We start from the raw sequence: 20,524 nt of genomic DNA on the forward strand, positions 1-20,524 counted from the left end.
AATCGTTTTTTTTATCGATTTTTTGGAATCCATGCTAGTTTTGTTCCAACTATCAATATCGATTTTTTTTTTTCGATGTAAATGTTTGTGCTGTTTTGTTTGCTGTGCTTTGTAAAATCCTCAGTAGTGTTGTACTAAATATAAAATTAGATATTAATAAAAAAGTTTTTATGATCACTTACATTATTTACATACTTAATGATTGTTTAATACATACGAGTAAAAAAGTAGGTGCGAACTGTGACGTAACAACCTAATTAAATCAGAGAAAATATGAAATATCAAAACGAGATATAAAATAGTTATTATTCAACAGGAATTTGTACAGAATTTTGAAATAACTTTATCGAAACATTACGAGCACATGACTAGTCGTCTGATTCATTTCGCCACAACGATACGGAACCAATACGTCGCGGCTAATTGGAGATCCTCAAGTGAATTATGGCTGAGAGCCGGGTTTTTTATAGCTTTTTAAAAATGCTGGTATTGACTTTCTGTTTTTTTTTATTTATGGACAGGATGCAAAGTCAAGTGCGTATTGGCTAAATAGGGGTTGCATGCCATGTACGGCAAAAATCAGAACTTTAATTAATTATAAATTTAAGTAATACTAATATTATAAATACGAAAGTGTTTATCTGTCTACATGTCCGTCTGTCTATATAATAATAATAATATCTATGGACGCTTCACACCACGTCTTGTGTTACAGGTACCAGACAACGGAAATATATTTAATACTTTTATACTATACATATATTTAAGATTTTTATTATATCATACACATATTTAATACACATCCAGACCCGGGAACTTTGAAAACTCTTTGTTCCGTCGGCGGGATTCGAACCCGCGACCTCCGGCTTGAGCTACCGACGCGCTCACCACTGAGCCACATAGGTCGTCAATATATGTCCGTCTGTCTGTCTGTTTGTCTGTCTGACGTCTAACTCTCATCACGCCCAAACCACTGAACCGATTTTGCTGAAATTTGGTATGAAGATACTTGAAGTCCGGGGAAATGGAGTTGCGGGCTCTTTATGTATAGGCATTCTTTTTTTGGGTCATATTGCTAATAACAGTATTTGAGAATTTTTTTTTTTTATATGCGTAAGTATAGTTTTCTTCTTCTTTTTTTTTTATGAGATAAGGGGGCAAACGATCAAACGGGTCACCTGATGGAAAGCAACTTCAGTCGCCCATGGACACTCGCAGCATCAGAAGAGCTGCAGGTGCGTTGCCGGCCTTTTAAGAGGGAATAGGGAAGGGTAGGGATGGGAAGGGAAGGGAATAGGGTAGGGTAGGGAATAGGGGATTGGGCCTCCGGTAAACTCACTCACTCGGCGAAACACAGCGCAAGCGCTGTTTCACGCCGGTTTTTTGTGAGAACGTGGTATTTCTCCGGTCGAGCCGGCCCATTCGTGCCGAAGCATGGCTCTCCCACGTATAAAATACTAGTCTTCTTCTGAGTCTTCGTAAAATACTAGACCAATTTTAGAGTATACGGGGATAAAATTATCGTGGCAGTCGGCAAAGCTTCCGTGTTATTTCGTTATGAGCACAATCAGTTGCAACATCCAATGGGATCAGAAATTAAAATTTTATTAGTATACAAGTTATAGGCTCTTGAATCGTCTCAAGTGGTCGTTTGCCTATAGAAGCTCCATTTTTTAGATTGCTATCTATTTTTATTCTGTAAAGCTTACAATAAGAATTAAGATTAACTATTTATTTCTCTTTCCAGATGGTGCCCAGTTGCACAAAAATTCGTTTATCGCGCGGAAACCGTACATTTTTCGGTACAAAAAGTATACTATGTCCATACTCCTTTACCGGGACTCAAAGTATCTCCATGCTAAATTTCAGCAAAATCGTTTCAGTGGCTTGGGTGTGAAGAGGTAACAGACAGACAGACACTCTCTCCCATTTATGACATTAAGTATGGAACTTGGAAGTATGAATTTTAATTCGACCTATCTATCATACGCATACAACGTTCGCCATTTTTTACTAATGACAGCTGTCAAAAGTTTCAGCTATCAAAACATCTTGGCGAAAGTTGGGCACGAATATAGGGCACGGGTCTAGCTCCCGACGTTTGCCGACGTCGGCCGAACTCGCCCGAACCCCCGAACCACCCTAGCCCGTCAGTCAGTCCGTGCGTCGTCGTTGGCGCGAACGCGTCGTTCGAAATTCGAACGCGGCAATTTTTTTTTCGGCGCGAAGTGTGTGATGGTTTCCGAATTGTGTGTGTAACGATAGTGCTGTGTGAGTGTTGTGAAAAAGAAATTAGGTAAATACTAATTTTATTCTATTTTTTATAGTGTTTATCTAATTAACAATCACAATTATTATTTTTAAGGATAATTCATCTGTAATATTAGAGTAACTTACGAGATCTTTTTATAAAGGGTCAGTAGGTCAAATTTCGGACGAATCAGAATATTAAAACAGTTCACATAATACAATTTCATTGAATTAGTGAAATTCTTCAAAATCAAGTTACCATTACAGATTAAATCAATGATTAATTAGCTATCACTCGAGTAAACGACTTATATTAATTAAAATTGACGATGAAAAATATACAAAGGGCATTTAAGCTAAATCTTTCAGTTGTATTAATATAAATAATACACATTTATATACTAAATATGACGCGAAGGTCGTATTTCATTTTTACAAGTCACTATTTAAAATTATGATTGGTTTCTAAGCCAAAATCTGTGATAAATATTTCAAGGATCTAACAAAACATAAAAAATCAATTACATTTTAAAAAATGTTTCTAAGAAGTCGCATCGAAATTTTCTTCACACTAAATCCCTATAAATATAGAATCATGAATCATCTATGAAAACAGTATTTAGGTGATCCACAATGTACAGAAATAAATGAAACGACTAAATTGATGCAAAGAAATGTGGAGTCTTTTTATTTAGATGATATCTCGTTATTTATTTATCTCGTCTTATTATTTAGATGATATGCGCTAGGAAAAATGAACATTTAACGGCCGTTCTCAATATTTGATCGATCTCTAGTTTTGCCCTACTAGAGATAGGAATAGCTCACATTAGACATTAGAGACATATATTTTATGTCACTTGTGAGCTATTCCTATCTCTAGTAGGGCAAAACCAGAGATAGATCAAATATTGGGAACGGCCGTTAGTGTCTAAAAAATAATTATAAAAACATGTGTCATAATTACAAAAAAGTTTCACATATTGCTACAGACAAAAAGTGTCCTGAGTATCAAAGACAAAAGTCCATAAAAGAGTCAATGGCTCATAATTGCTTGTCGTATTCTGAAGCCTCCAAACTCCATCCAACTGTATCTAAATTATATTCAGATGTACTTATACCCTCCAATACTTTATCAGCACCTATAAATATACAAAAATCAAGCTTTATAAATAACAACATTAGAAATAATAGTAATTTAGGTCAAAAATCTTACAAAAAAAAAAAGTTTTTAAACAACCTAAATCTCCTCACAGACAGGAGTATGGGTATGATAGACAAGCTCATAATACTTTAGTAAAGGATTATAATCCTCCATTAGGAAATAATGGTTCAGCCTATCCTGCACCTAATTTTGACGTTAACTCCATCCAAGAAACCGTTCTAGCCTTAAACAAATTAATAACATTGCTATCTACTTTTTCACCGTCCAACGTAGCTTCATTGAATACAGAAACAAATAGTAACAATACATCCAATAATGGACCACATAATACAGTGGAATTGCCGAAGCGCAATTAGCAAAAAACATGAAATCTTATATCTAATTAATAAATATAAACCATCTATTCTTGCCTTACAAGAGACATGGCTAAAACCGGAATCTCTTTTTAAGATTTCCGGATATACCTGTCTTAGGGAAGATAGATCCGATGGGCATATTGGTACAGCTTTGGTCAACAAACATCATCAATCATTTCATCATATTTCTCTCCCTCCACATCACTCAGATTTCTCAATCATTGCTGCATCTATAAATAACATATGTTTCGTTTCATTGTATATACCCCATCCTTCATATAACATTTTTTCTGATATTAATAATCTGATCAGTTCATTACCCAAACCAATAGTAATACTTGGAGATTTAAATGCACAACATCAAGCTTGGGGTAGTCATAAAGACGACTCATGGGGAATGTACTGCTGGACTTGGTAGATTATCACCAACTGGGGGCCTATTATGAGCTCTTAAATCCATTCACTTTACGTCCTTATACAGTCAGATAAGGACGTAAAAAGAATGGATTTAAGAGCTCATGATAGAGGCCCTGTGCATTCTTAATTCCGGCCATCCAACCCGTCGTACTGCTCCTCATGAAGGTTGCAGTGCTCCAGATTTATCCATTTGTTCACCTAATCTTTCATCCACTTTTCACTGGAATGTTTTGGACTCAAGTCACGGTAGTGATCATTTTCCCATCATTATTTCATTTCCAGGTAGAAACAGTAATAAATCGCCTAATCATAATCAGTCCTCAAAAAAATACCATTTAAACAATAATTTGGATTGGCATAAATTTAAAAATTTGCTTTCAAATCAGTTGCCATTCCTTCCTGACATAAAATCAGAAAATACATCTATTTGTGCAGAGGCATTGGCCAAGGCATTCATTAAAGCAGCTGATGACACTTTACCAAAAAAGAATTTATCATCTAATCATCCACCATCTCCACCTTGGTGGGATCAAGCATGCACAGTTGCTATTAGGAACAGGAAAGAAAGTGAAAAACAGTATAATAGAAACCCAAATATAATTAACTATCAGCATTATCTTGATTGTGTTAGACAAACAAAAAAACTATTCAGGACAAAAAAGGTTACAAGCTGGAAAAAATTTTGTCTGTCTCTAAGTCCGGAAGTACCATAATTGGCAAGGATGGCATCATTTATACACTGATGCATCAAAGAATTCTGCAGACAGTCATGTAGGAGTAGGGATCTACCATTTACAATATAATATTGTGCAAAAAGTTAAATTTCCTCCTGAATCCTCTGTTTTTACTGGGGGAGTATTATGGTCTTTTCAAGGCTATCGAGTACATTCTACTCGGTAGGCTTGAGAAGGCTCTAATATTCTCGGACTCCTTAAGCGCTTTGCAAACCCTAAATAAGTTCCCTTTTAAATTAAAAAACTGTTTTCCTATTATTATTCAGATTCGTAATCTTTTATACAAATGTAAATTAAAAGGCTACTCAATTACTTTTGTATGGATACCTAGCCATTGTGGCATTATAGGCAATGAGTTAGCTGATAAAATGGCAAAAGACGCTATATTCTGTGGGGATGTATTTCCTTTTCATAACTACACTCATGATTTGGTTGCCCTTGCCAAAAACTCTCTAGTAGAAGCGTGGGACGAGTCATGGAGATTGGAGACTGAGCAGTCAAACAAAAGCAGTTCATTATCAAAAAATTCAACCCGTGATCCCAACTAAGCCTTGGTTTGCTAAAATTCATCTCTCTAAAAACGTAACAACATCGATTATTCGAATGAGACTAGGTCATTTGTGCATTCCTACACACCTTAAGAGAATTGGCGTTCGACGTGATGATTTATGCGAGTGTGGCGAAATTGGTGATTTAAACCATATTATTTTATCCTGTCCTCTCCATGATCATTCCAATTTATATAATAGCTTATCATTGATTCCTATCCCATTTCCTACTTCTGTAAATATTCTACTTCATTATAATAATAAAAATGTATATAATTGTTTAAGTAATTACTTATCTTTAAATAACATTAATATTTGATTTTGTATTTCATTGTAATTTATTTTTAAGGATTTTTTTTTTAATGAAATAAGGGGGCAAACGAGCAAACGGGTCACCTGATGGAATGCAACTTCCGTCGCCTCGAAGAGCTGCATGTGCGTTGCCGGCCTTTTAAGAGGGAATAGGGTAATACCCCTATTACCCTATTCCCTCGGAGGGTAGGGAAGGGAAGGGAATAGGGGAGGGTAGGAAAGGGAATAGGGTAGGGGATTGGGCCTCTGGTAAACTCACTCACTCGGCGAAACACAGCGCAAGCGCTGTTTCACACCGGTTTTCTGTGAGAACGTGGTATTTATCCGGTCGAGCCGGCCCATTCGTGCCGAAGCATGGCTCTCCCACGTATAAACTATATTAATTAACTTATTCCAAATTCCGTTCCTATTATTCCTTCCGTTAGTTCCTTACCTTTTACTCGTCTGTGGCACAACATACGCAAAATTGTGTCAAGTTGCCAAGAAAAAAAAAAAACACTATTTTCAAACTTCAGAAAATTTCAAGATGAAATAGATTTTTTTAATTATTTATTTAAAAATAAAAAGAGCTGAAGATAATAATTATTTTAAATCTCATAGTTTAAATACTTAATTGTCATGTGTGTGTGATGTTACAACGATTGTGTTGTGGTTGCCTATCTTATGTTATGAGTTAGATTATTAATAATAATCCATCTATTTTACATACGCCCCTTTATTATTTTGAGTGTAGTTCGCAACAATTTTCTTTTATTTTCTTTAATTTTCTTATGATTCAACAATGAAAAATACATACAAAAATCTACATTTTCAATCTTAAATATCAATTGAAGATTTAAAAATGATATTATAGTATATTGGAAAAGCAACGTTTGTCGGATCACCTATACCGAAAAATTTCCTCTTGTCCGTTTTGTTTTCATGTAAATTCAAATAGGCTTCGGAAATACTAGGCCGATTTTGATTAAATTCGGCATAGACATAGAGAAATCCACGGCGATGATTTTTATCGCGGAAAAAAATGTACGATTAACGCGGGATGTGAGTTTTGCAACTTCTAGTATTATAATAAAATACTTGAACGCATAAAAAGGTAGTGATTTCTAACAGCGGTTCCTTCTAAATTAGTTAATTGGGGATTAAAGCTACCAGGATAACATGAACAGATCAAAGTAATCTAATTACATAATCCAATATACAGAAATTGATATTGCTTTAGGACGAATTTTTGTTGTTTATGTTAGCATTTTTAATGTAATATACTAATATTATAAATGCGAAAGTGTGTCTGATTGTGTGTCTTTTACCTCATTAAGTCATTACACTTATAAGCCGCTGAACCAATTTAGATGAAACTTGGTTTCGAGATACTTACTTTAGAGTCATAGGATAACTAGATAACGCCCTCAATGCCGTTGCGTCAAAATTTGTTTATCGCACGGGAACCTTACATTTTTCCAGACAAAAAGTATTTAAAAAATATATATTATAATATACATATGCTATTAATATCCAATTCGATAGCGTACTATTTACTACGCTATCGAATTGGATATTAATCTATTTAGATTAATTATTTAACACCTTTATAAACCACATTTCATGCAAAATAAAATACGAATAAGTCCTATACTTGCTGTTCACTTTGTTAAGTATTAAAGTAAATAAAACCCACCAATATTCCTACGGATCAGGGCCTCGCTAAAAACCGGCGTATTCGAAAACAAAGATAAAAGTATGACGCAGTATTCTATTCAAAATGTTAAAAGCCCAAAAGTTGAAAAAGCGAAAATTATTTGCACGTGAAATATGCTGATTTGGTAGTTTTTAATAAACATAAACCAAGCGCGAGACGCGTATAGAGGGTTCTGTATTGATGTCCACACTAATATTATCAATGAAAGTGTGTATGTCTGTCTGTACGTCTTCACGCCCAAACCGCTGAACCGATGTTGCTGTTTAGTGTGGAGATGCTTTGAATAGGATACTTTTTATTGAAAAAATGTACGGTTCCCGAATCCCGCGTGATAAACGAATTTTGGTTTTCCAGGCGCGGTCCGAAGGGGGGGTCACAGGGGACATGACCCCCCCAAAATCTAAGGTAAAATTGAAAATAAAATAAAACCCAGAACCATCCGAGGGCGCAGATAAAAAAAATAGTGTAGTGACTACTGAGTGACCCCCCCCCCCCCCCCAAAATTTCAGGCTGCGACCGTGCCTGCGGTTATCATCTCGTTGTTAATATGCAACAAAAAGGCCAAATAGTAGCGGTTTTAGGCTTTTTAAATATTTGTTATTATAGCGGCAACATAAACGTATTATGTAGTTATTAATTATATTTAAAAAAATAAATTATCTAGCTGTCGCGGTTTTCGAGATACAGCCTGGTGACAGAAGAAAGGACAGACAGACGGACGGAAGAATGGACAGATAGATAAATAGTGAAGTTTAAGTGATAGGGTTCCGTTTTTTCCCCATTTAGTACGGAACCCAAAAAAGTTTCACGAGTTTGGCAAAAGTCGAATTTATAGTTTTCAACAGAATACGGAATCCTAAAAAGTAACTTTAATTACGTATCCCTAATGAAGAGAACTTTTAAATGCACCAAACATTTAGATATTCGAAAATAGCAAAATATTTTTTATTACAATTCTCAATTTTACGCTTCGAATTTTTTGCAACTGAATTTTGAAATTCCCAGAAAGGATATAATAATATAGTTTGTCATAAAAGTGAGGAAATTAAAAACTGGCAACATCGTAGTGTCATCCCTTTTTTTCTTAGATGGATTTGAAAGGGGACACTACGTAGTTATGTCTATTGTGACGATGTCACAGTATAGCAATATGACATACGATGTTGGCACTTTTTAATTTCTTCACTTTTTTGACAGACTATAAATACTTTATTACTTTTTCTTGCTCGCATTTAATGTACATTTGCCATGGGTCAATATACAAGAAAAACAGCCTCTCCACTTTGGCCAAATGATGGACCAATGCAAGCAATTATGAACTATTTAAGCATACGATAGTCGTCTATGATTGACCATTAGGCGAATTCAGTCTCGAATTCAGCGGGCGGCGGGGCGGGAGCGGGGGCGGGAGTGGCGCGTTCTAATGTACCGTATAGAATTATGGATAAGCCGTCTATTATAACTTTTTCCACATTTTGACTTGTTTGTTTTTTATTTTATTTATTTATATGTGTGATGACTAAGACGTTTTTTTTTTATATTTAATCAATGAATGATGAATAATGTAATGGATTTAATTATTGTTACCTTGTATGTTATGATTTGTCAATCCCCTGTACAATTATATATTTTGCACGCCACTTCCAAGGCAGAATGACGGATCCATGTATGACGTGTGTACCCATATAAGACCTTTATATACCACATTAATTATGCAATAAATTGCTATTCTATTCTAAGCTGCGCCGCGCGCCGCTTGGTTTTCCTGTCCATATAAGACTAAGGGCCTGTCTCACCACTGCCTGATAAGTACCGGACATGCTATCCACAACTTAACTTGACAGATAGAGTATGGATCATCAGTCAAATAAGTTGTGGATAGCCTATCCGGCACCTTATCAGGAAGTGGTGAAACAGGCCCTAAATTTATATTCACGCGCCACCGCCGCCGTGCCCGCCCCGCTGCCCGCTACTTTGAAGACTGAAGGCCTATTGACGTCAATTATGCATGCGAACAGCTTCGCCATCATGGTGGCAATCATTGGAATACGTGGAGAGAGGCCTTTATAGAAATACGATAATAAAAATATGATCTCTCACGGGTCGTGTCCGTCGTACGTCACTCTGGGTTATAAGAGAAGGATGACAGTGAGATTATGTACTGCGCACACATTCGGGCACTATAAAAGCTAACCTGGTTTCAATGAAACCTGCCACCGTCACCCAAACCAGTGAGGGAGAGATTTATCTGTTTGTCTGTTCATCTGTATAATATAATAATACTTTTTTACAAATATTTTCGTACATTCTCAATAATTAAAGTGTATGTATTGACCTAGATATAAAAATATTCACTGAAACATAAAAACTGGCAAATCTCGAGTTGAATTACGAACGAGGGGTTCCGTACTTTCCATATAAGTATCTATGTGTCTGTCTGTCACTACTTGTAACTTGACGATTGAACCGCTGTACCGATATCGATGAAACTTTTAATGCGCGGGGAACTGTACGTTGTTCGAAAATAAAAAGTGTGTATGTCCGATAAAATAAGAAACACCATACTGCGCTCCCAAACGGGCATCAAGGACGTAGGTGTCAAGGCGGCCAAGCTGAAGTGGGAGTGGGCGGGTCACGTTAGCCGCATGTATGACCCCCGCTGGACAAGGGTCTCAACAGAGTGGGCACCCGAAGATGGACGCCGCCGCCGAGGCCAGCCTAGAAAAAGGTAGCGTGACGAGCTGGAGGCATACCAGCCAGGCTGGCTATCGGTGGCGCAGGAGCGAGAACAGTGGAAGATCCTGGGGGAGGCCTTTGCCCAGCAGTGGGACACTAAAGGCTAATAAAAAAAAAAGTCCTTTACCAAGACTCGAAGAATCTATTAAAATCGGTTTAGCGGTTTGGGCGTGAGGTAACAGATCGACACGTACACATTCCAGGCGCGGTCCGAAGGGGGGGGGGGGGGGTCACAGGGGACATGACCCCTCCCAAAATCTAAGGTCAAATTGAAAAATCTCAAAATCTTGTCAAATAATAAAAAGGAAATTTCTTGTTATCCTATAACAGCGATTTTTTTTTGTGTGACCCCCTCTAAAACTTCAGGCTGCGACCGCGCCTGACACATTCGCATCCATACTTATATTATTACAAATGCGAAAGTTTGTCTGTCTGTTGCCTCGTAACGACCAAACCGCTGAACCGATTTTGCTGAAATTCAGTAAAGATAGACGTAGGATACTTTGTTACCCGAAAAGATGTGCGTTTCCCATGCGACAAACGAAATTTTTTCGCAACGGAATTCCGTTCCGGAGTCCGTAGATTATAATACTAGTTAATATATATTCTGTGATACTAGTAAGTAAAATATAGACTTCCTCTTTTTTTTTTTATGAAATAAGGGGGCAAACGAGCAAACGAGTCACCTGATGGAAAGCAACTTCCGTCGCCCATGGACACGCGCAGCATCAGAAGAGCTGCAAGTGCGTTGCCGGCCTTTTAAGAGGGAATAGGGTAATAGGGGAGGGTAGGGAAGGGAATAGGTTAGGGGATTGGGCCTCCGGTAAACTCACTCACTCGGCGAAACACAGCGCTAGCGCTGTTTCACGCCGGTTTTCTGTGAGAACGTGGTATTTCTCCGGTCGAGCCGGCCCATTCGTGCCGAAGCATGGCTCTCCCACGTAAAATTTATTTATATTACTCCCTCTTATATTTCTTTTGATAGCTGATAATAGCGTCACATCAGGCGGTCCTTCTCTCGTTATCGGCCATCATAATGTACATAGGATCGTTGAAAGCGATTTCCAATAATCTTTCAGACTTCTATACACTTCCTTACATGTTCTATGAATGTACGCGCACCTTATTATGGCGCCGCAGCGTAGCGGGCTGCATATAATATTACTATATAGCTATTTGTCTGAGCTTTGCTCGGTATTCGATAAAACACGAAGAAAATGGCATTTTCTAAAAATGATTCCTAGGTAGATCGATTTATCGCCCCCGAAACCCCCTATATACTCATGAAAATCGTTGGAGCCGATTCCGAGATTCCAATTATATATGCAGCGGTTTGGCTGAGAAGTGGTAACAGACAGACACACTTTCGCATTTATAATATTAGTAAGGATTCTCGTGTCGCGGTGTTTGTTTCCAAAATCCTCCGAAACGGCTGGAGCAATTTTGTTGAAACAACAAACAGCGCAATTCTGAATCTCGTCGTAGTTCGTCCAAAAGAAACAGAACAACGTCCGCCGGTACAGATAGTTTATAATATCTTATATTATATAATATATAAAATTCTCGTATCACAATGTTTGGCCGTGTACTCCTCCGAAACGGCTTTACTGATTTTAACCAAATTTTATATGCATTTTCAGTGGGTCTGAGAATCGGCTACTGGGTACTTATTAATTTGTTGAATAAATAATAGTAAATTATTACAGCTCGAGACTGACGGTGACCATTGTTTGTGCGATGGGATAGCGATGGACGTTGCCATGGTGACACTCTTATTTAGTCACTTCAATAAAATAATACGGGCGAAATACTTTATATGGCAAAACAGCGTTTGCCGGGACAGCTAGTTTATTTATATAAATTGGGTCACAGTATGTCACTATGTGTCACACTATTTATGTCACATTACGGTATTTGTGACAACGTCAAGTATATTTTGGTACATTCGATCATTGGTATTTCAGAGTTAGTGATCGGTATGATCTTTACATACATACACACTATTATTTAAAACTATTAAAAAAACCGAGCTTTGTGAGGGCTCGCGTCGTTTTTCTGCGTGGTAATAATCTTAAGGCAGTTTTTTATATTTATAAGTAACCAAACCTTCACTGACCGATGATAACCATCTACATATAAATATAATTTACTATGTTAAAGCACAAATCAATAGGCTTGATAGTTTTTCCGTAAAGTGGACATCAAAATTTAAATTAATTACATTGTCTTTCCCGAGCCCGTGTTGCAGACCGTGGGAAAATTGCTGCTATGTGTTTGTTGTTATGTTTACAAGATGTACTTATAAGTTATAAGAGAGTGCTGTTTGTGGGATCACAGACTGACAGGGGGCCACGGAAGATCAGGCGCCACGGTTTGCCGCGGTCGATGCCTGAGTGGATTACCCCTTTAAACATGCGGTGTGTGCATTGCACAGCCATAACCGAGTTTAATTTTAAGTAGGTAGTTAAATGTTGTATGCGTCATGTCAATTTACTTGAATTCCTTGTTTTATTGTTATTTAACTCTGGCTGTGTTCTGTCCCTTTCACATGTTTAATAAAGTTATTTTTATTTTATTTATTTAAAATATACAGGTTGTGGAATATACTAGGCCCCTAGGGCTTCGCTCGCCCTGATAAACTAGATGTCCCGGTGAACTTTATATTACTTCCCTCCTAAAGAAACCTTCCCTGGACTTCCACGGATATTTCAACACTAAAATTAGCTTAATCGTTTCAACCGTTCTTGAATTGTAGCGAGACTAACAAAATGGATTTATTTTAATTTATACAGGGTGCAATTAAACCTTCCTGCCAAATTTTGATATATTGATCCTTGTTAAAAATTAAAATACACGTATTTTCTTTTATAATCACTCAGTACTAAAATGTTGAGAAATGGCTTTAGGAAGTTATCCTAAAAAACACTACAATTAATGGACACGACGCGTCGCCCGCGCGTGATGTGACCCCGCGCGCGCGCCTCCCCCCGCGTTACCCCCTCTCATTCCCCCGCGCCGCGAGTGACCGTTGTGCAACGATTTTAAATAAGATAAAATATGTCACTAAAAAAAAATAACACCCAATTTTTTTTTTGGTTAAATGGACTCTCCTAGTGATACATAAGCCCTGGAAAAAATTTGGCAAGAAGGTTTAATTGCACCCTGTATAGACTCGCTGTTGCCCGCGATCAAGAATCAACAAAAAATAGTAAAGGAGATTTTTCCCCGTTTTTTCCTCATTTACCACCGTTTCTTCGCTCCTATTGGTCGCAGGGAGATGTTAAGCCTTTATAATTTTCATGTTTACAATGAGATTTCAAATTATGGCAAAGCAAAATATGTTATAAGCCTACAATAACTTATTAGAAAGTAACTTTCTTTGGAATCCAAAATCTCTCATCATCAGCGATAATGAAAATTTCAATTTTAATGAAAAAACTTCTCTGTAACAAGGAAAAGTTGCGTACTTAAAAGTTACATTTGAAATCAAAATTAACATGTCTTTAAGTAAGGCGAATTATTTCAATTAACGCTTTTCCACTGATATTAGGGTCCGTACCCAAAGGGTAAAAAAGGGACCGTATTGCTGAGACTTCGATGTCTGTCCGTCTGTCTAACTGTCTGTCTCCAGGCTGATCTCAAGAACCGTTATAGCTAGACTTCTGAATTTTTCACAGATTGTGTATTTCTGTTGCCGCTATAACAACAAATACTGAAAACAAAATAAAATTGGATGTTGCTAGTCGTCCGGTGAACGGATGAATAAAATAAATCTTAGTCGTCCGATTACCGGACGACTAGCAAATTCGATTTATTTTATTCATCTGTTAATCGGACGACTAGACACGAATAAAATTAATATTTAACGGGGCTCCTATACAAAAACACAATTTTTGCCAACTTCGCTCTATAACGGTACGGAATTCTTCGTGCGCGAGTTCGACTCGCACTTGGTCGATTATTTTTGACGACATGTTTTTATTTTGATGGGCCAATACAAGCTCTCACCCAGAATAGGACGTTCTTGTTTTCCGTAAATGAAATTCTGGGTAAACGATGTTTTAGACTTTGTCCATACTGATATAATAAATGCGAAAGTAAGCCCGTTACCTCTTCACCTCTAAACCGCTAAACCGATTTTGCTAAAATTTGGTATGGATATACTTTGATTCCCGGGAAGGGACAAAGCATACTTTTTATCCCGGAAAAATGTACGGTTCCCACGCTTTTTGCGCAACGGGATTCCGGGCGTCATGTAGTTATATATGTGTTCCCAACATAAACATTATGACAGCCGCTGAAATAGCCAAGGTTTGTTAGGTCATAGATATTGCGGATTTGGGTTATGAATATACCAGTTCACGAGAATGATTTAACCGACTGTGGAAATATATGTGGCGGGGATAAAAAGAACAGCGGGGCTAAAATGGTCGCTTTGGAGAATCATATTATGAATCACAGTATGATTAATTTTTCTAAAATCGCAAAATGCAACTCTGCTTGCAATTCATTTCTGTATTATTGTACTGATTTGACATTTGTCAGTTTGACAGTTTTGACAATTCATTTGCTGAATTGATTGAGAGGAATTGCTAAATGTGACCATTTTAGCCCCGCTGAACTTTATAGTATCTTTGCGTGCAAAAAGATTAAAATGAATCCATATTTCCACACTAATATTATAAATGCGAAAGTGTGTCTGTCTGTCCGTTTGTCTGTCTGTCTGTCTGTCCGTCTGTCTGTCTGTCTGTCCGTCTGTCTGTCTGTCTGTTACCTCTTCACGCCCAAACAGCTGAACCGATTTTGCTGGGCATGGAGATACTTTGAGTCCCGGTAAAGGACATAGGATACTTTTTATCCCGGAAAAATGTACGGTGCCCGCGCGATTAACGAATCTTGGCTCAACAGAGTTGCAGGCGTCATCTAGTTAAATATAATTTAATATGCTGATAATAATATGTATTAAAAAAGCTGACGAGTTTGTTCGTTCGAACGCGAATATAATTTCAAATCTCACGATTTTTTTGTGTTGGATTGATCTAGGAACGCTTACAACATCACGCTGCGACCAAAAAATAAGGAAAAATCGCAAAATAATATATATTTTTAATGAAATAAGGGGGCAAACGAGCAAACGGGTCACCTGATGGAAAGCAACTTCCGTCGCCCATGGGCACTCGTTGAACGTGGTATTTATCCGGTCGAGCCGGCCCATTCGTGCCGAAGCATGGCTCTCCCACGTATAAAATCCATCCGGTGCATAACAGTGCATAAGCGCGAGAACCGTACATTTTCCACGATAAAAACTATCCTATGTCCTTTCCCGGGCCTCAAAGTATCTCCATACCGAAATTTCATCAAAATTGGTTCAGCAGTCTTAGCGGTAAGAGGTAACAATCACATTTTCGCATTTATAATATTTTACTTAAAAGATATTTGCCGATTGCCGCCTCCAATTCCAGCAAGCGATCTTAAACTAGTGCGCAGCTTATAAAATATTTTCCCCTAGTTCTTTATCTATTAATCCAAATGTCATACACAGTCTCAATTCCTCAATGTGTAAAAGCGATAGCAACTTGGCTAAGTGCCAGTAGCTCGACCTTACTTCTCCAGCGCTGGACGGAAATATATTTGATGCATTTGCAGTTTAGCGAAGAAAGAAATAGATGCTTTGTAAATTAGAAAATTATGGCCTAATTTGCTAATTTACAAAGCATCTATTTCTTTCTTCGCTTGCTTAATTATATCAATAAATATAACCTCCTCCTTCTTGGAACTCAGTTAAAAATTACGTGAGATTTGGCGAGACCCCACTCTTCCCAACGCGTGAGTTCTTTTTTATTTTTATTAAATAACGAGCAATAGCAAACGAGCAAACGGGTCACCTGATGGAAAGCAACCTCCGTCGCAAATGGACACTCGCAGCATCAGAAGAGCTGCAGGTGCGTTGCCGGCCTTTTAAGAGGATACACCAGGGGCTAGAGAAATGAAAAAAAAGCACGTGTAATATCTATAGCTGTCTCCCTTACCTCAAGCCTATACCGCAGAACGCGATAGAGACAACTGCAGAAAATCCAGAAAATCAACGATTCGTTGTCCCCTGATTCCTTCTCCAAAACTTAACCGATTTAAGTACTTTTTTCATTAAAGATTAAAAAAAGGCTTGAGCTGTGTTCCTATGTTTTGCTTTTTTTGTATAATCTAGCCAAATCTGTTTTCTGGACGTTTGAACACAACGGAAAATCTGGCCATTTTTTTTGGTTTTTGAACGTTCATATCTTATTTAATAATTAAATTATGAAAAAAAAGAAAACATAGGGACATCGTATTAGTGGCCGTAGATATTCAGGAAAAAAATTATAACTCTACTAGCATTATCCAGGGAGGAAACAGGGGACAGCGTTTGTATGGAAAAAAGGGCGGTGTGGACTCCTCTTAAGAGGGAATAGGGTAATAGGGGAGGGTAGGGAAGGGAATAGGGCAGGGGATTGGGCCTCCGGTAAACTCACTCACTCGGCGAAACACAGCGCAAGCGCTGTTTCACGCCGGTTTTCTGTGAGAACGTGGTATTTCTCCGGTCGATCCGGCCCATTCGTGCCGAAGCATGGCTCTCCCACGTTTTTATGTAATTTCGCTCAGATGTCGACCACAGGGAAGGATATAGACTACTTTTTGCTAAAAAACGCACGGTCACCGCGGAATTCCTTATTTACGTGGGCAGAACCAATAAAAAAATTTAAAACCTATTATTATCGGTTGTCAAGAGGTAACAGACTGACAAACTTTCGTTATATAATATTACTATGGATAACGTATAAGTTTAACCAAATTAGCTGGGTTTCAAGGGCGTATTGATTTCTCGCGCGAATATCGGTCAAGCCGTGCTTCGGCACGAACGGGCTCGCCTATGGACTCATAGAATAGCAACTATTGCTGTCACATACTGTTGCTTGTGATCTCGCGTTATAACGGCCAAACCGCGCGTTCGCGCGGACGCATATAATCCGAGTCTAAGTAGTCGTTCCGTAATTTCATAATATCTCCTTACTATTCATGGTATCCTAGTATATTATAATCGACTTGTTGGTTTATTAGTACAATAATTAGTTTGTTATGTATGTTAGGGTAAGGATTAAAGCAATTGCTTGCTACATTGATCTATATAATAGCTGAAGTGATCTAGAGATCTATTATAGAGATTAGTTGATTTAATAAAGAGCTCTAACTCGCTAGAGTTAAGCTGAACCGATTTTGATGAAAGTTGCCATGCACGTTTGAGTTCCGAATATGCAAGCCACCTTTAAGGTGGCTTTCGGATCTTTGCCGTGAGCGACCGCGACCGATAAAAATTCAAATGAAATGCTACTTTATGACATAGGATAGAGGTATTATTTTCTACTGACATTTGCGTGGCGACCCATGCTGTCGCCGGCGGCGACGTAACAGCTAGTGGTAGAGTAAAATGAAATCTATGCTTTTGTCATAAAAAAAACAAAAATTCGTTTGAATTTTTGTCGGTCGCGGTCGCCCGCGGCAAAGATCGGAAAGTCACTTTTTGGATTTTATGATGTCTTAGTAGACAAAAGTTGTAATCGTCATTATTGACCTTGAAACGAGCAGAATAAGTCTAAAAATATAAACTACCAACGAAAATTGGTTTGAATGAAATCTAGCAAGTAGTTTTTTTTATACGTCATAAATGGTAAACCTTAATTTAACTTTCATTAAATCAACTGAAATATAAAAATAAATCAAAAACCTTTTAATTTCATGAAAATAAACCTTATTGCTGTTGCGGAAATTTTCATTCGGTTAAAACAGACATAATTAAAAAACTAACACATTCCCATTAAAACAATGGAAGTTAAAGAAGAAAAAACTCAGTTAAATGACGCAGTTAAGCCGATCGTTAAAGTTAACTGGATTACAGTAGTTAAGTAGACAGTGATTAGAATATAATCAGAAATCGATAACGGACATACATACTAACTTACATATTATACTTAATACATTATACAGATACGTAAATGTAAGTCAAAACCTTTACGTTTTTTTAACCGACTTCCAAAAAGGAGGAGGTTATATTATTATGTTCGTGTGTTTATTTTTATTTCATTTTTTTGTATATGTTCAACGATCACTAATTCGCCGTTTGTGGACCGATTTTCAAGATTTTTTCGCTATTGTATAGGGTATAATCCGAATTTGGTACCATGTCCATAAAAGTAACGACTTGATGATGGGCCATGGGATCCATAAGTAATCGAGGGAATTCCTAGAAATTTATACTGAAAAATCCATTTACCTGGATAATATTGAGATTTCATATCTTCTCAAGTGAGTATTTCAATTAAAATGGAATCATATTATAGTAATTTTGGATAAATAATGGAGTACTCCAAGTGAATCTTAGCAAAAAGTTAGATTTTGCACCAAAATATAACATGGTTCAATGAGTTTCTGAAATACTAGTAACATAGAATATCATTGACATGGTTCGAAGGCGGTGAACAGATCTCCGGCCTCTTTAGATACATGTTTGGAGGTTTCATGTCCCTTGTATAGAGTTCACTGTGAAAGTGGCAGCACTGAAAGAATATTTTTTTGTGATTTGTATGGGCAAACCTCAGCGTCATGAATCTGGCCATGTGTGTCAATAAAGCAACTCTTTCAAAGCCTCAAACCAATTTTTATTAATTGACTTTCTAATAGCATAAGTAGAGGAATTAAAAATGTCAATGTCATGTTGTTTACTCAAATCATTCATGCAAGCGTGTTCTAACGAAGAAGGAATTCTTCCTATAATTAGAGTGGGAGAAAGGAATATAAAAGGGGTTGAAGGAGCATATTCTGGGTGAGCGTGAAGGGACTCAGGACTTAATTATGATCATGACAATTTTGATTGATTTAGAAATGTGCAAGTGTAATAATGATAATGATGATGATGAATAATTTCTCCGTAACCGCGTCTAATAAGATCTGACGTAACGCGACTATTTCTACGCGCCGGTTGGCGCCGAGTCAAATATACCACCGCGTTATACATGCTGCCCTGGTCGTATATCAATGGTAAGATGAAACAGAGGTGCAAGATGCACGGTTTCCGTTGGCATTTGAGTGTCTAACATACTATGCCGAAGTTCCGCGGCGGATATTCCGCATGATTGCGTCAATGTCAAACGCATACAATATATCGCGACGGAATTTCGGCTTGGTGTGTCACCGGTAATTTAAAATACATTGCAGGTGGAATCAAGCCGAACTTCCGCCGCGGAAATTCGGCATAGTGTGTTTAGACACTAAATAATCCTTAGACCTTATTACTTAAACTAATATTATAAATGCGGGTTTGACATAAGTCACCGCTAAATGACATTTCGCTTGCGAAGACTATTAATGTCAAATCCCATACATTTTGCGAACGAATTTCGTCAACGTTTTCAACGAAAGGGACTTTGGCTACGGCCTCTGCATCTTTTTTGGGTACCTAAAAATTAAGAACGAAGCTTATGGTATGGCCATGGGCGTACCTAGGCCTTGTACCATGAAACTGTTTTGAGACTCAAACAGTTGGACGAGAATGCCGCGTTTTACTCTAACAAACGTGAAATGACGTTGTTAGAGCAGGACGCGGTATTCTCGTCCGATTGTTTGAGTTTCAAAATAGTTTCGTAGTAGACCTCACGTAAAAAAGGCATGATTGAACATGAATTCTATGAGATTAAATTGTCAACTTGCGGCTCGTGCCGACTGGACGTCAAAAAAAGAAGGCTGCTATCATGTACCACACGTCTCTTTTTACCACGCAGTGTTACTGATAGTGACATCTCTCTTGCTCAGGCCTTTGCTTCTCTATTCCGCTAGGTATATTAATTTTATGGTTTGACGTCACGCAACCAAACTACTTAGGTCCCCGATTTGCATAGGAATCAACCTCTCTGATCGCACTTGGTACTACTCTAGTAGGTATGCATCTTTCTCTCTCTCTCTCTTTATCTTTTTAGCTCTCTTTCTCTTTTTATTTGATTCAAAAGAAAATTGTAATAAAATGCACTAAGCAGTGTATCCTTAGTAATATAGTCGTCTGTATGTCTGTAACTCTTGACTTGATGGAGATATTTTGAGCCCCGGTAAAGGACATAGGATATTTTTTATGCCGGAAAAATATAAATTCCCTCTCCAAGCTGTTAAGGCTTAACTTGATAAAAATACACAAGCATAATAATAATAATAAATAATAGCTCCCACACCGGTTTCGGTGACGGTGGCCGGTTTCATTGAAAACAGGCCAGCTACGCAGGAGTCATTTT

At 37.6% G+C, this 20,524-nt stretch overlaps 1 protein-coding gene across 2 annotated transcripts in view; it reads left to right on the forward strand.

Moving 5' to 3' along the window:
* Window positions 1–2,110: 2,110 nt before the first annotated feature.
* The window catches only part of LOC121738194, a 444,621-nt gene continuing 426,207 nt past the window's right edge, over window positions 2,111–20,524 (forward strand). The window contains exon 1 of one of the 2 annotated variants that reach the window (XM_042130106.1): window positions 2,111–2,296. The gene's annotated coding sequence lies outside the window, so the exon portion shown is untranslated. Of the gene's footprint in view, window positions 2,297–16,020; window positions 16,041–20,524 lie in introns of those variants that run through there. The other variant, XM_042130105.1, reaches the window with a different exon arrangement.

This window comes from Aricia agestis, chromosome 22, assembly GCF_905147365.1.
Source record: "Aricia agestis chromosome 22, ilAriAges1.1, whole genome shotgun sequence".
In the NCBI taxonomy this organism is placed as follows: Eukaryota; Metazoa; Arthropoda; class Insecta; order Lepidoptera; family Lycaenidae; genus Aricia; species Aricia agestis.